The sequence below is a fragment of the Anomaloglossus baeobatrachus genome, chromosome 4 (genome assembly GCF_048569485.1).
Source record: "Anomaloglossus baeobatrachus isolate aAnoBae1 chromosome 4, aAnoBae1.hap1, whole genome shotgun sequence".
Lineage (NCBI taxonomy): Eukaryota > Metazoa > Chordata > Amphibia > Anura > Aromobatidae > Anomaloglossus > Anomaloglossus baeobatrachus.
In genome coordinates this window covers 670,626,185-670,642,821 of record NC_134356.1, presented here as the reverse complement: position 1 = coordinate 670,642,821, position 16,637 = coordinate 670,626,185, and the positions used below count along the sequence as shown (strand labels likewise).

General features: G+C 39.1%; 7 non-coding genes across 7 annotated transcripts; all 7 read left to right on the top strand.

Moving 5' to 3' along the window:
- Positions 1-615: 615 nt before the first annotated feature.
- On the top strand, positions 616-689 carry TRNAI-AAU (transfer RNA isoleucine (anticodon AAU)). The gene has a single exon. It is a non-coding gene; the product is annotated as a tRNA-Ile (tRNA).
- A 1,215-nt stretch (positions 690-1,904) lies between these two features.
- On the top strand, positions 1,905-1,978 carry TRNAI-AAU (transfer RNA isoleucine (anticodon AAU)). The gene has a single exon. It is a non-coding gene; the product is annotated as a tRNA-Ile (tRNA).
- Positions 1,979-6,248: 4,270 nt separating this feature from the next.
- On the top strand, positions 6,249-6,322 carry TRNAI-AAU (transfer RNA isoleucine (anticodon AAU)). Its single transcript has one exon. It is a non-coding gene; the product is annotated as a tRNA-Ile (tRNA).
- Positions 6,323-8,498: 2,176 nt separating this feature from the next.
- On the top strand, positions 8,499-8,572 carry TRNAI-AAU (transfer RNA isoleucine (anticodon AAU)). Its single transcript has one exon. It is a non-coding gene; the product is annotated as a tRNA-Ile (tRNA).
- Positions 8,573-9,143: 571 nt separating this feature from the next.
- Positions 9,144-9,217, top strand: TRNAI-AAU (transfer RNA isoleucine (anticodon AAU)). The gene has a single exon. It is a non-coding gene; the product is annotated as a tRNA-Ile (tRNA).
- A 1,860-nt stretch (positions 9,218-11,077) lies between these two features.
- Positions 11,078-11,151, top strand: TRNAI-AAU (transfer RNA isoleucine (anticodon AAU)). The gene has a single exon. It is a non-coding gene; the product is annotated as a tRNA-Ile (tRNA).
- Positions 11,152-12,999: 1,848 nt separating this feature from the next.
- TRNAI-AAU (transfer RNA isoleucine (anticodon AAU)) lies at positions 13,000-13,073 on the top strand. Its single transcript has one exon. It is a non-coding gene; the product is annotated as a tRNA-Ile (tRNA).
- Positions 13,074-16,637: the final 3,564 nt, after the last annotated feature.

Below are 16,637 nucleotides of genomic sequence, written 5' to 3'. Positions count from 1 at the left end.
AGTGGCCATGTTACATCGTCGTTAACCTTAAAGTATGACAGAGTAACGAATTGAAGCAAAATAGAAATATAATCTATTGTATGGCCAGAGATTTCAGTTTCTAAGCGTTTTTTAAGAAGTTTTGGGCAACTGAAATTCGATATAACTGTAAATATTGACAGCTAAGTCTATGACTAATTGTAATACAGGCAAAACTAATCCAAGCGACTTGAAGCAAAATATAAATATAATCTATTGTATGGCCAGAGATTTCAGTTTCTAAGCGTTTTTTAAGAAGTTTTGGGCAACTGGAATTCGATATAACTGTAAATATTGACAGCTAAGTCTATCACTAATTGTAATGCAGGCAAAAACTAATCCAAGCAATGGCGTAATTTACTGGCTCATCACGTGACAAGTTAGAGTGGTTGGTGGCAACATATTGCTCATAATATAAAAAAAGCTTGTCAATTCTCATTTAAGATTGGTTCCTATGCTTTTGATGGGCTCTCTAAGAATTAGTCAACTTTCAACGTATTTTACCGTTCACTGTGGACAGGTCAAGCTTTGAGAGGTCAGTAGCTGGCTCAAAATTAGAGCAAGTTCATTAAAAGAAAGTAGATAAGGGGGAAAAGTGGCCGGTTAGCTCAATCGGTTAGAGCGTGGTGCTAATAACGCCAAGGTTGCGGGTTCGACCCCCGTGCTGGCCATTCCTTTGGCTTTCTGTTCACATCCAGTGACTTTTGGAAAAAGATCCGTAGGTTTTATCCATCCAATGTGTAAAATTAATTTACAAACTTGAAATAACTTGGTTAGAGTAAGAGAGTGGCCATGTTACATCGTCGTTAACCTTAAAGTATGACAGAGTAACGAATTGAAGCAAAATAGAAATATAATCTATTGTATGGCCAGAGATTTCAGTTTCTAAGCGTTTTTTAAGAAGTTTTGGGCAACTGGAATTCGATATAACTGTAAATATTGACAGCTAAGTCTATCACTAATTGTAATGCAGGCAAAAACTAATCCAAGCAATGGCGTAATTTACTGGCTCATCACGTGACAAGTTAGAGTGGTTGGTGGTAACATATTGCTGATAATATAAAAAAAGCTTGTCAATTCTCATTTAAGATTGGTTCCTATGCTTTTGATGGGCTCTCTAAGAATTAGTCAACTTTCAACGTATTTTACCTTTCACTGTGGACAGGTCAAGCTTTGAGAGGTCAGTAGCTGGCTCAAAATTAGAGCAAGTTCTTAAAAGAGAGTAGATAAGGGGGAAAAGTGGCCGATTAGCTCAATCGGTTAGAGCGTGGTGCTAATAACGCCAAGGTTGCGGGTTCGACCCCCGTGCTGGCCATTCCTTCGGCTTTCTGTTCACATCCAGTGACTTTTGGAAAAAGATCCGTAGGTTTTATCCATCCAATGTGTAAAATTAATTTACAAACTTGAAATATCTTGGCTAGAGTAAGAGAGTGGCCATGTTACATCGTCGTTAACCTTAAAGTATGACAGAGTAACGAATTGAAGCAAAATAGAAATATAATCAATTGTATGGCCAGAGATTTCAGTTTCTAAGCGTTTTTTAAGAAGTTTTGGGCAACTGGAATTCGATATAACTGTAAATATTGACAGCTAAGTCTATCACTAATTGTAATGCAGGCAAAAACTAATCCAAGCAATGGCGTAATTTACTGGCTCATCACGTGACAAGTTAGAGTGGTTGGTGGCAACATATTGCTCATAATATAAAAAAAGCTTGTCAATTCTCATTTAAGATTGGTTCCTATTCTTTTAATGGGCTCTCTAAGAATTAGTCAACTTTCAACGTATTTTACCTTTCACTGTGGACAGATCAAGCTTTGAGAGGTCAGTAGCTGGCTCAAAATTAGAGCAAGTTCATTAAAACAGAGTAGATATGAGGCAAAAGTGGCCGGTTAGCTCAATCGGTTAGAGCGTGGTGCTAATAACGCCGAGGTTGCGGGTTTGACCCCCGTACTGGCCATTCCTTTGGCTTTCTGTTCACGTCCAGTTACTTTTGGAAAAAGATCCGTAGGTTTTATCCATCCAATGTGTAAAATTAATTTACAAACTTGAAATAACTTGGTTAGAGTAAGAGAGTGGCCATGTTACATCGTCGTTAACCTTAAAGTATGACAGAGTAAGGAATTGAAGCAAAATAGAAATATAATCTATTGTATGGCCAGAGATTTCAGTTTCTAAGCGTTTTTTTAGAAGTTTTGGGCAATTGGAATTCGATATAACTGTAAATATTGACAGCTAAGTCTATCACTAATTGTAATACAGGCAAAACTAATCCAAGCGACTAGAAGCAAAATAGAAATATAATCTATTGTATGGCCAGAGATTTCAGTTTCTAAGCGTTTTTTAAGAACTTTTTGGGCAACTGGAATTCAATATAACTGTAAATATTGACAGCTAAGTCTATCACTAATTGTAATGCAGGCAAAAACTAATCCAAGCAATGGCGTAATTTACTGGCTCATCACGTGACAAGTTAGGGTGGTTGGTGGCAACATATTGCTGATAATATAAAAAAGCTTGTCAATTCTCATTTAAGATTGGTTCCTATGCTTTTGATGGGCTCTCTAAGAATTAGTCAACTTTCAACGTATTTTACCTTTCACTGTGGACAGGTCAAGCTTTGAGAGGTCAGTAGCTGGCTCAAAATTAGAGCAAGTTCATTAAAAGAGAGTAGATATGGAGCAAAAGTGGCCAGTTAGCTCAAACGGTTAGAGCGTGGTGCTAATAACGCTAAGGTTGCGGGTTCGACCCCTGTGCTGGCCATTCCTTTGGCTTTATGTTCACATCCAGTGACTTTTGGAAAAAGATCCGTAGGTTTTATCCATCCAATGTGTAAAATTAATTTACAAACTTGAAATAACTTGGTTAGAGTAAGAGAGTGGCCATGTTACATCGTCGTTAACCTTAAAGTATGACAGAGTAACGAATTGAAGCAAAATAGAAATATAATCAATTGTATGGCCAGAGATTTCAGTTTCTAAGCGTTTTTTAAGAAGTTTTGGGCAACTGGAATTTGATATAACTGTAAATATTGACAGCTAAGTCTATCACTAATTGTAATGCAGGCAAAAACTAATCCAAGCAATGGCGTAATTTACTGGCTCATCACGTGACAAGTTAGAGTGGTTGGTGGCCACATATTGCTCATAATATAAAAAAAGCTTGTCAATTCTCATTTAAGATTGGTTCCTATGCTTTTAATGGGCTCTCTAAGATTTAGTCAACTTTCAACGTATTTTACCTTTCACTGTGGACAGATCAAGCTTTGAGAGGTCAGTAGCTGGCTCAAAATTAAAGCAAGTTCATTAAAACAGAGTAGATATGGGGCAAAAGTGTCCGGTTAGCTCAATCGGTTAGAGCGTGGTGCTAATAACGCCAAGGTTGCGGGTTCGACCCCCGTGCTAGCCATTCCTTTGGCTTTCTGTTCACATCCACTGACTTTTGGAAAAAGATCCGTAGGTTTTATCCATCCAATGTGTAAAATTAATTTACAAACTTGAAATAACTTGGTTAGAGTAAGAGAGTGGCCATGTTACATCGTCGTTAACCTTAAAGTATGACAGAGTAACGAATTGAAGCAAAATAGAAATATAATCTATTGTATGGCCAGAGATTTCAGTTTCTAAGCGTTTTTTTAAGAAGTTTTGGGCAACTGGAATTCGATATAACTGTAAATATTGACAGCTAAGTCTATCACTAATTGTAATACAGGCAAAACTAATCCAAGCGACTTGAAGCAAAATAGAAATATAATCTATTGTATGGCCAGAGATTTCAGTTTCTAAGCGTTTTTTAAGAAGTTTTGGGCAACTGGAATTCGATATAACTGTAAATATTGACAGCTAAGTCTATCACTAATTGTAATGCAGGCAAAAACTAATCCAAGCAATGGCGTAATTTACTGGCTCATCACGTGACAAGTTAGAGTGGTTGGTGGCAACATATTGCTGATAATATAAAAAAAGCTTGTCAATTCTCATTTAAGATTGGTTCCTATGCTTTTAATGGGCTCTCTAAGATTTAGTCAACTTTCAACGTATTTTACCTTTCACTGTGGACAGATCAAGCTTTGAGAGGTCAGTAGCTGGCTCAAAATTAGAGCAAGTTCATTAAAACAGAGTAGATATGGGGCAAAAGTGTCCGGTTAGCTCAATCGGTTAGAGCGTGGTGCTAATAACGCCAAGGTTGCGGGTTCGACCCCCGTGCTGGCCATTCCTTTGGCTTTCTGTTCACATCCACTGACTTTTGGAAAAAGATCCGTAGGTTTTATCCATCCAATGTGTAAAATTAATTTACAAACTTGAAAAAACTTGGTTAGAGTAAGAGAGTGGCCATGTTACATCGTCGTTAACCTTAAAGTATGACAGAGTAACGAATTGAAGCAAAATAGAAATATAATCTATTGTATGGCCAGAGATTTCAGTTTCTAAGCGTTTTTTAAGAAGTTTTGGGCAACTGAAATTCGATATAACTGTAAATATTGACAGCTAAGTCTATCACTAATTGTAATACAGGCAAAACTAATCCAAGCGACTTGAAGCAAAATATAAATATAATCTATTGTATGGCCAGAGATTTCAGTTTCTAAGCGTTTTTTAAGAAGTTTTGGGCAACTGGAATTCGATATAACTGTAAATATTGACAGCTAAGTCTATCACTAATTGTAATGCAGGCAAAAACTAATCCAAGCAATGGCGTAATTTACTGGCTCATCACGTGACAAGTTAGAGTGGTTGGTGGCAACATATTGCTCATAATATAAAAAAAGCTTGTCAATTCTCATTTAAGATTGGTTCCTATGCTTTTGATGGGCTCTCTAAGAATTAGTCAACTTTCAACGTATTTTACCGTTCACTGTGGACAGGTCAAGCTTTGAGAGGTCAGTAGCTGGCTCAAAATTAGAGCAAGTTCATTAAAAGAAAGTAGATAAGGGGGAAAAGTGGCCGGTTAGCTCAATCAGTTAGAGCGTGGTGCTAATAACGCCAAGGTTGCGGGTTCGACCCCCGTGCTGGCCATTCCTTTGGCTTTCTGTTCACATCCACTGACTTTTGGAAAAAGATCCGTAGGTTTTATCCATCCAATGTGTAAAATTAATTTACAAACTTGAAATAACTTGGTTAGAGTAAGAGAGTGGCCATGTTACATCGTCGTTAACCTTAAAGTATGACAGAGTAACGAATTGAAGCAAAATAGAAATATAATCTATTGTATGGCCAGAGATTTCAGTTTCTAAGCGTTTTTTAAGAAGTTTTGGGCAACTGGAATTCGATATAACTGTAAATATTGACAGCTAAGTCTATCACTAATTGTAATGCAGGCAAAAACTAATCCAAGCAATGGCGTAATTTACTGGCTCATCACGTGACAAGTTAGAGTGGTTGGTGGTAACATATTGCTGATAATATAAAAAAAGCTTGTCAATTCTCATTTAAGATTGGTTCCTATTTTTTTGATGGGCTCTCTAAGAATTAGTCAACTTTCAACGTATTTTACCTTTCACTGTGGACAGGTCAAGCTTTGAGAGGTCAGTAGCTGGCTCAAAATTAGAGCAAGTTCTTAAAAGAGAGTAGATAAGGGGGAAAAGTGGCCGATTAGCTCAATCGGTTAGAGCGTGGTGCTAATAACGCCAAGGTTGCGGGTTCGACCCCCGTGCTGGCCATTCCTTCGGCTTTCTGTTCACATCCAGTGACTTTTGGAAAAAGATCCGTAGGTTTTATCCATCCAATGTGTAAAATTAATATACAAACTTGAAATATCTTGGTTAGAGTAAGAGAGTGGCCATGTTACATCGTCGTTAACCTTAAAGTATGACAGAGTAACGAATTGAAGCAAAATAGAAATATAATCAATTGTATGGCCAGAGATTTCAGTTTCTAAGCGTTTTTTAAGAAGTTTTGGGCAACTGGAATTCGATATAACTGTAAATATTGACAGCTAAGTCTATCACTAATTGTAATGCAGGCAAAAACTAATCCAAGCAATGGCGTAATTTACTGGCTCATCACGTGACAAGTTAGAGTGGTTGGTGGCAACATATTGCTCATAATATAAAAAAAGCTTGTCAATTCTCATTTAAGATTGGTTCCTATTCTTTTAATGGGCTCTCTAAGAATTAGTCAACTTTCAACGTATTTTACCTTTCACTGTGGACAGATCAAGCTTTGAGAGGTCAGTAGCTGGCTCAAAATTAGAGCAAGTTCATTAAAACAGAGTAGATATGAGGCAAAAGTGGCCGGTTAGCTCAATCGGTTAGAGCGTGGTGCTAATAACGCCGAGGTTGCGGGTTTGACCCCCGTACTGGCCATTCCTTTGGCTTTCTGTTCACGTCCAGTTACTTTTGGAAAAAGATCCGTAGGTTTTATCCATCCAATGTGTAAAATTAATTTACAAACTTGAAATAACTTGGTTAGAGTAAGAGAGTGGCCATGTTACATCGTCGTTAACCTTAAAGTATGACAGAGTAAGGAATTGAAGCAAAATAGAAATATAATCTATTGTATGGCCAGAGATTTCAGTTTCTAAGCGTTTTTTTAGAAGTTTTGGGCAACTGGAATTCGATATAACTGTAAATATTGACAGCTAAGTCTATCACTAATTGTAATACAGGCAAAACTAATCCAAGCGACTAGAAGCAAAATAGAAATATAATCTATTGTATGGCCAGAGATTTCAGTTTCTAAGCGTTTTTTAAGAACTTTTTGGGCAACTGGAATTCAATATAACTGTAAATATTGACAGCTAAGTCTATCACTAATTGTAATGCAGGCAAAAACTAATCCAAGCAATGGCGTAATTTACTGGCTCATCACGTGACAAGTTAGGGTGGTTGGTGGCAACATATTGCTGATAATATAAAAAAGCTTGTCAATTCTCATTTAAGATTGGTTCCTATGCTTTTGATGGGCTCTCTAAGAATTAGTCAACTTTCAACGTATTTTACCTTTCACTGTGGACAGGTCAAGCTTTGAGAGGTCAGTAGCTGGCTCAAAATTAGAGCAAGTTCATTAAAAGAGAGTAGATATGGAGCAAAAGTGGCCAGTTAGCTCAAACGGTTAGAGCGTGGTGCTAATAACGCTAAGGTTGCGTGTTCGACCCCTGTGCTGGCCATTCCTTTGGCTTTATGTTCACATCCAGTGACTTTTGGAAAAAGATCCGTAGGTTTTATCCATCCAATGTGTATAATTAATTTACAAACTTGAAATAACTTGGTTAGAGTAAGAGAGTGGCCATGTTACATCGTCGTTAACCTTAAAGTATGACAGAGTAACGAATTGAAGCAAAATAGAAATATAATCAATTGTATGGCCAGAGATTTCAGTTTCTAAGCGTTTTTTAAGAAGTTTTGGGCAACTGGAATTTGATATAACTGTAAATATTGACAGCTAAGTCTATCACTAATTGTAATGCAGGCAAAAACTAATCCAAGCAATGGCGTAATTTACTGGCTCATCACGTGACAAGTTAGGGTGGTTGGTGGCAACATATTGCTGATAATATAAAAAAGCTTGTCAATTCTCATTTAAGATTGGTTCCTATGCTTTTGATGGGCTCTCTAAGAATTAGTCAACTTTCAACGTATTTTACCTTTCACTGTGGACAGGACAAGCTTTGAGAGGTCAGTAGCTGGCTCAAAATTAGAGCAAGTTCATTAAAAGAGAGTAGATATGGAGCAAAAGTGGCCAGTTAGCTTAAACGGTTAGAGCGTGGTGCTAATAACGCTAAGGTTGCGGGTTCGACCCCTGTGCTGGCCATTCCTTTGGCTTTATGTTCACATCCAGTGACTTTTGGAAAAAGATCCGTAGGTTTTATCCATCCAATGTGTAAAATTAATTTACAAACTTGAAATAACTTGGTTAGAGTAAGAGAGTGGCCATGTTACATCGTCATTAACCTTAAAGTATGACAGAGTAACGAATTGAAGCAAAATAGAAATATAATCTATTGTATGGCCAGAGATTTCAGTTTCTAAGCGTTTTTTAAGAAGTTTTGGGCAACTGGAATTCGATATAACTGTAAATATTGACAGCTAAGTCTATCACTAATTGTAATACAGGCAAAACTAATCCAAGCGACTTGAAGCAAAATAGAAATATAATCTATTGTATGGCCAGAGATTTCAGTTTCTAAGCGTTTTTTAAGAAGTTTTGGGCAACTGGAATTCGATATAACTGTAAATATTGACAGCTAAGTCTATCACTAATTGTAATGCAGGCAAAAACTAATCCAAGCAATGGCGTAATTTACTGGCTCATCACGTGACAAGTTAGAGTGATTGGTGGCAACATATTGCTCATAATATAAAAAAAGCTTGTCAATTCTCATTTAAGATTGGTTCCTATGCTTTTGATGGGCTCTCTAAGAATTAGTCAACTTTCAACGTATTTTACCTTTCACTGTGGACAGATCAAGCTTTGAGAGGTCAGTAGCTGGCTCAAAATTAGAGCAAGTTCATTAAAAGAGAGTAGATAAGGGGGAAAAGTGGCCGGTTAGCTCAATCGGTTAGAGCGTGGTGCTAATAACGCCAAGGTTGCGGGTTCGACCCCCGTGCTGGCCATTCCTTTGGCTTTCTGTTCACATCCAGTGACTTTTGGAAAAAGATCCGTAGGTTTTATCCATCCAATGTGTAAAATTAATTTACAAACTTGAAATAACTTGGTTAGAGTAAGAGAGTGGCCATGTTACATCGTCGTTAACCTTAAAGTATGACAGAGTAACGAATTGAAGCAAAATAGAAATATAATCAATTGTATGGCCAGAGATTTCAGTTTCTAAGCGTTTTTTAAGAAGTTTTGGGCAACTAGAATTCGATATAACTGTAAATATTGACAGCTAAGTCTATCACTAATTGTAATGCAGGCAAAAACTAATCCAAGCAATGGCGTAATTTACTGGCTCATCACGTGACAAGTTAGAGTGGTTGTTGGCAACATATTGCTGATAATATAAAAAAAGCATGTCAATTCTCATTTAATATTGGTTCCTATGCTTTTGATGGGCTCTCTAAGAATTAGTCAACTTTCAACGTATTTTACCTTTCACTGTGGACAGGTCAAGCTTTGAGAGGTCAGTAGCTGGCTCAAAATTAGAGCAAGTTCATTAAAAGAGAGTAGATATGGGGGAAAAGTGGCCGGTTAGCTCAATCGGTTCGAGCGTGGTGCTAATAACGCCAAGGTTGCGGGTTCGACCCCCGTGCTGGCCATTCCTTTGGCTTTCTGTTCACATCCAGTGACTTTTGGAAAAAGATCCGTAGGTTTTATCCATCCAATGTGCAAAATTAATTTACAAAGTTGAAATAACTTGGTTAGAGTAAGAGAGTGGCCATGTTACATCGTCGTTAACCTTAAAGTATGACAGAGTAACGAATTGAAGCAAAATAGAAATATAATCAATTGTATGGCCAGAGATTTCAGTTTCTAAGCGTTTTTTAAGAAGTTTTGGGCAACTGGAATTCGATATAACTGTAAATATTGACAGCTAAGTCTATCACTAATTGTAATGCAGGCAAAAACTAATCCAAGCAATGGCGTAATTTACTGGCTCATCACGTGACAAGTTAGAGTGGTTGGTGGCAACATATTGCTCATAATATAAAAAAAGCTTGTCAATTCTCATTTAAGATTGGTTCCTATGCTTTTAATGGGCTCTCTAAGAATTAGTCAACTTTCAACGTATTTTACCTTTCACTGTGGACAGATCAAGCTTTGAGAGGTCAGTAGCTGGCTCAAAATTAGAGCAAGTTCATTAAACAGAGTAGATATGAGGCCAAAGTGGCCGGTTAGTTCAATCGGTTAGAGCATGGTGCTAATAACGCCAAGGTTGCGGGTTCGACCCCCGTGCTGGTCATTCTTTTGGCTTTCTGTTCACATCCAGTGACTTTTGGAAAAAGATCCATAGGTTTTATCCATCCAATGTGTAAAATTAATTTACAAACTTGAAATAACTTGGTTAGAGTAAGAGAGAGGCCATGTTACATCGTCGTTAACCTTAAAGTATGACAGAGTAACGAATTGAAGCAAAATAGAAATATAATCAATTGTATGGCCAGAGATTTCAGTTTCTAAGCGTTTTTTAAGAAGTTTTGGGCAACTGGAATTCGATATAACTGTAAATATTGACAGCTAAGTCTATCACTAATTGTAATGCAGGCAAAAACTAATCCAAGCAATGGCGTAATTTACTGGCTCATCACGTGACAAGTTAGAGTGGTTGGTGGCAACATATTGCTCATAATATAAAAAAAGCTTGTCAATTCTCATTTAAGATTGGTTCCTATGCTTTTAATGGGCTCTCTAAGAATTAGTCAACTTTCAACGTATTTTACCTTTCACTGTGGACAGATCAAGCTTTGAGAGGTCAGTAGCTGGCTCAAAATTAGAGCAAGTTCATTAAAACAGAGTAGATATGAGGCAAAAGTGGCCGGTTAGCTCAATCAGTTAGAGCGTGGTGCTAATAACGCCAAGGTTGCGGGTTCGACCCCCGTGCTGGCCATTCCCTTGGCTTTCTGTTCACATCCAGTGACTTTTGGAAAAAGATCCATAGGTTTTATCCATCCAATGTGTAAAATTAATTTACAAACTTGAAATAACTTGGTTAGAGTAAGAGAGAGGCCATGTTACATCGTCGTTAACCTTAAAGTATGACAGAGTAACGAATTGAAGCAAAATAGAAATATAATCAATTGTATGGCCAGAGATTTCAGTTTCTAAGCGTTTTTTAAGAAGTTTTGGGCAACTGGAATTCGATATAACTGTAAATATTGACAGCTAAGTCTATCACTAATTGTAATGCAGGCAAAAACTAATCCAAGCAATGGCGTAATTTACTGGCTCATCACGTGACAAGTTAGAGTGGTTGGTGGCAACATATTGCTCATAATATAAAAAAAGCTTGTCAATTCTCATTTAAGATTGGTTCCTATGCTTTTAATGGGCTCTCTAAGAATTAGTCAACTTTCAACGTATTTTACCTTTCACTGTGGACAGATCAAGCTTTGAGAGGTCAGTAGCTGGCTCAAAATTAGAGCAATTTCATTAAAACAGAGTAGATATGAGGCAAAAGTGGCCGGTTAGTTCAATCGGTTAGAGCGTGGTGCTAATAACGCCAAGGTTGCGGGTTCGACCCCCGTGCTGGCCATTCCTTTGGCTTTCTGTTCACATCCAGTGACTTTTGGAAAAAGATCCATAGGTTTTATCCATCCAATGTGTAAAATTAATTTACAAACTTGAAATAACTTGGTCAGAGTAAGAGAGTGGCCATGTTACATCGTCGTTGACCTTAAAGTATAACAGAGTAAGGAATTGAAGCAAAATAGAAATATAATCTATTGTATGGCCAGAGATTTCAGTTTCTAAGCGTTTTTTTAGAAGTTTTGGGCAACTGGAATTCGATATAACTGTAAATATTAACAGCTAAGTCTATCACTAATTGTAATGCAGGCAAAACTAATCCAAGCGACTTGAAGCAAAATAGAAATATAATCTATTGTATGGCCAGAGATTTCAGTTTCTAAGCGTTTTTTAAGAAGTTTTGGGCAACTGGAATTCGATATAACTGTAAATATTAACATCTAAGTCTATCACTAATTGTAATGCAGGCAAAACTAATCCAAGCGACTTGAAGCAAAATAGAAATATAATCTATTGTATGGCCAGAGATTTCAGTTTCTAAGCGTTTTTTAAGAAGTTTTGGGCAACTGGAATTCGATATAACTGTAAATATTGACAGCTAAGTCTATCACTAATTGTAATGTAGGCAAAAACTAATCCAAGCAATGGCGTAATTTACTGGCTCATCACGTGACAAGTTAGAGTGGTTGGTGGCAACATATTGCTGATAATATAAAAAAAGCTTGTCAATTCTCATTTAAGATTGGTTCCTATGCTTTTGATGGGCTCTCTAAGAATTAGTCAACTTTCAACGTATTTTACCTTTCACTGTGGACAGGTCAAGCTTTGAGAGGTCAGTAGCTGGCTCAAAATTAGAGCAAGTTCATTAAAAGAGAGTAGATACAGGGGAAAAGTGGCCGGTTAGCTCAATCGGTTAGAGCGTGGTGCTAATAACGCCAAGGTTGCAGGTTCGACCCCCGTGCTGGCCGTTCCTTTGGCTTTCTGTTCACATCCAGTGACTTTTGGAAAAAGATCCGTAGGTTTTATCCATCCAATGTGTAAAATAAATTTACAAACTTGAAATAACTTGGTTAGAGTAAGAGAGTTGCCATGTTACATCGTCGTTAACCTTAAAGTATGACAGAGTAACGAATTGAAGCAAAATAGAAATATAATCAATTGTATGGCCAGAGATTTCAGTTTCTAAGCGTTTTTTAAGAAGTTTTGGGCAACTGGAATTCGATATAACTGTAAATATTGACAGCTAAGTCTATCACTAATTGTAACGCAGGCAAAACTAATCCAAGCGACTTTAAGCAAAATAGAAATATAATCTATTTTATGGCCAGAGATTTCAGTTTCTATGCGTTTTTTAAGAAGTTTTGTGCAACTGGAATTCGATATAACTGTAAATATTGACAGCTAAGTCTATCACTAATTGTAATGCAGGCAAAACTAATCCAAGCAACTTGAAGCAAAATAGAAATATAATCTATTGCATGGCCAGAGATTTCAGTTTCTTAGCGTTTTTTAAGAAGTTTTGGGCAACTGGAATTCGATATAACTGTAAATTTTGACAGCTACGTCTATCACTAATTGTAATGCAGGCAAAAACTAATCCAAGCAATGGCGTAATTTACTGGCTCATCACGTGACAAGTTAGAGTGGTTGGTGGCAACATATTGCTCATAATATAAAAAAAGCTTGTCAATTCTCATTTAAGATTGGTTCCTATGCTTTTGATGGGCTCTCTAAGAATTAGTCAACTTTCAACGTATTTTACCTTTCACTGTGGACAGATCAAGCTTTGAGAGGTCAGTAGCTGGCTCAAAATTAGAGCAAGTTCATTAAAAGAGAGTAGATATGGGGCAAAAGTGGCCGGTTAGCTCAATCGGTTAGAGCGTGGTGCTAATAACGCCAAGGTTGCGGGTTCGATCCCCATGCTGGCCATTCCTTTGGCTTTCTGTTCACATCCAGTGACTTTTGGAAAAAGATCCGTAGGTTTTATCCATCCAATGTGTAAAATTAATTTACAAACTTGAAATAACTTGGTTAGAGTAAGAGAGTGGCCATGTTACATCGTCGTTAACCTTAAAGTATGACAGAGTAACGAATTGAAGCAAAATAGAAATATAATCTATTGTTTGGCCAGAGATTTCAGTTTCTAAGTGTTTTTTAAGAAGTTTTGAGCAACTGGAATTCGATATAACTGTAAATATTGACAGCTAAGTCTATCACTAATTGTAACGCAGGCAAAACTAATCCAAGCGACTTTAAGCAAAATAGAAATATAATCTATTTTATGGCCAGAGATTTCAGTTTCTAAGCGTTTTTTAAGAAGTTTTGTGCAACTGGAATTCGATATAACTGTAAATATTGACAGCTAAGTCTATCACTAATTGTAATGCAGGCAAAACTAATCCAAGCAACTTGAAGAAAAATAGAAATATAATCTATTGTATGGCCAGAGATTTCAGTTTCTTAGCGTTTTTTAAGACGTTTTGGGCAACTGGAATTCGATATAACTGTAAATATTGACAGCTAAGTCTATCACTAATTGTAATGCAGGCAAAAACTAATCCAAGCAATGGCGTAATTTACTGGCTCATCACGTGACAAGTTAGAGTGGTTGGTGGCAACATATTGCTCATAATTAGTGATGAGCGAGTACTAAAAAGCTCGGGTGCTCGAAGCTCGGGCCGAGCCTCCCAAGATACTCGTGTACTCGGCCCGAGCAACGAGCCCAATGTTATTCTATGAGAGACCCGAGTATTTTTGTGAAATGACCCCCCGGCAGCATGGAGAAACCCTAAAAATGTCACAAAAGTCTCAGAAGAGTGCTCAAATGACATGGCAACAGCATGGGGAAGACCCCTTGAAGCATTTATCACTGAAAAGTCACAGCTGTGAACAATTTTGTCCGCGTTTTACGCCATTTTTACGGACTCACCAGAAAACCTTCCAAAATGACCCCAAAATGATTTTTCATGGCGGAAATGTTAAGGGCACATACCCAATAGTGAGATAGAGCTGGTGTATGTTACTTTTTGAGATTAATACATGAAAGATTTTACGTGAAAACATTGTGTGGCACTCCGATGTCCCTGAGAAGAGACGTACATGAAGGCCTCCTGAGTCTAATGTGCCCATTTTGAGGAAGTGAGTCTTTGTAGTATTTTCCTTTGCCAGGGCAGTCCAAAATTGTGAGGTTCACCAATGCCCCTGCATACAGACGTGCATGAGGGCCTGTAAACCTGAAGTGCCCATTGTAAGGAAGTGGGTCTATTGTAGTATAGCCCTTAGGCAGGGCAGCCAAAAATTGGGAGGCTCCACGTTGTCCCTGGGTAGAGACGTGCATGAGGGCCTGTAAACCTGAAGTGCCCATTGGAAGGAAGTGGGTCTATTGTAGTATAGCCCTTTGGCAGGGCAGCCAAAAATTGGGAGGCTCCACGTTGTCCCTGGATAGAGACGTGCATGAGGGCCTCAAAACATTAAGTGTCCATTGTCAGGAAGTGAGTGTATTATAGTATAGCCCTTAGGCAGGGCAGCCAAAAATTGGGAGGCTCCACGTTGTCCCTGGGTAGAGACGTGCATGAGGGCCTCAAAACATTAAGTGTCCATTGTCAGGAAGTGGGTGTATTATAGTATAGCCCTTAGGCAGGGCAGCTAAAAATTGGGAGGCTCCACGTTGTCCCTGGGTAGAGACGTGCATGAGGGCCTTTAAACCTGAAGTGCCCATTGGAAGGAAGTGGGTCTATTGTAGTATAGCCCTTTGGCAGGGCAGCCAAAAATTGGGAGGCTCCACGTTGTCCCTGGATAGAGACGTGCATGAGGGCCTCAAAACATTAAGTGTCCATTGTCAGGAAGTGGGTGTATTATAGTATAGCCCTTAGGCAGGGCAGCCAAAAATCGGGAGGCTCCACGTTGTCCCTGGGTAGAGACGTGCATGAGGGCCTGTAAACCTGAAGTGCCCATTGGAAGTAAGTGGGTCTATTGTAGTATAGCCCTTTGGCAGGGCAGCCAAAAATTGGGAGGCTCCACGTTGTCCCTGGGTAGAGACGTGCATGAGGGCCTCAAAACATTAAGTGTCCATTGTCAGGAAGTGGGTGTATTATAGTATAGCCCTTAGGCAGGGCAGCCAAAAATTGGGAGGCTCCACGTTGTCCCTGGGTAATAATAATAATAATAATAATTTTATTCATTTATATAGCGCTATTAATGACGTGCATGAGGGCCTGTAAACCTGAAGTGCCCATTGGAAGGAAGTGGGTCTATTGTAGTATAGCCCTTTGGCAGGGCAGCCAAAAATTGGGAGGCTCCACGTTGTCCCTGGATAGAGACGTGCATGAGGGCCTCAAAACATTAAGTGTCCATTGTCAGGAAGTGGGTGTATTATAGTATAGCCCTTAGGCAGGGCAGCCAAAAATCGGGAGGCTCCACGTTGTCCCTGGGTAGAGACGTGCATGAGGGCCTGTAAACCTGAAGTGCCCATTGGAAAGAAGTGGGTCTATTGTAGTATAGCCCTTTGGCAGGGCAGCCAAAAATTGGGAGGCTCCACGTTGTCCCTGGGTAGAGACGTGCATGAGGGCCTCAAAACATTGTTCCCATTGCAAAGGAGTGGGTCTCCTGTCGTTGTAATGTCCATTCTGCAAAGAATGGGCGAAAAAATTTACCACTGGGGGTATACCTGAAACAAAGGCCTAAGTATTGCAATTTGTAACGGTCATCATGGTGGCGCATGAGGAGAAGGAGGAGCAGTCCAGCGATTATCCAAAGTCCAGAAGTGTGTACCCATGGGTGAGTGGAGATACATGGCAAACTTTAAATTCCGCTCTCATTTGCTGGTGGTGTGGTGAAGTCTGGCCCAATCCAACCCTTGTTCATCTTGATCAGAGTCAGCCTGTCAGCATTTTCAGTTGACAGGCGGGTGCGTTTATCTGTAATGATTCCACCTGCGGCACTAAAAACACGCTCTGACAAAACGCTAGCGGCAGGGCAGGCCAGGACTTCCAAGGCGTAGAGAGCCAATTCATGCCACGTGTCCAGCTTGGATACCCAATAATTGTAAGGCACAGAGGAATGTCGGACTACAGTTGTTCGATCTGCAAGGTACTCCTTCAGCATCTGGGCAAACTTAGGATTTCTTGTGGCACTACCCCGCACCTCAGGGGCTGTGGTACGTGAGGGGCTGAGAAAACTGTCCCACATCTTAAAGACTGTTCCCCTACCTCTGGCGGATTGGACTTGTGCCTCTCTCGGCTGTACGCCTCGGTTGTCCAATGATTCCTGACCTATGCCGCTAGCGTTTTGTGAGGGGAATGCTTTGCCTACTTCCGTGACTATGGCCTTCCGGAACTGCTGCATTTTGGTTGACCTCTCCTCCATGGGAATAAGAGACAAAAAGTTCTCCTTGTAGCGTGGGTCTAACAGTGTTACCAACCAGTAATGATTGTCGGCCAAGATGTTCTTAACGTGAGGGTCACGAGACAGGCAGCTTACCATAAAGTCAGACAT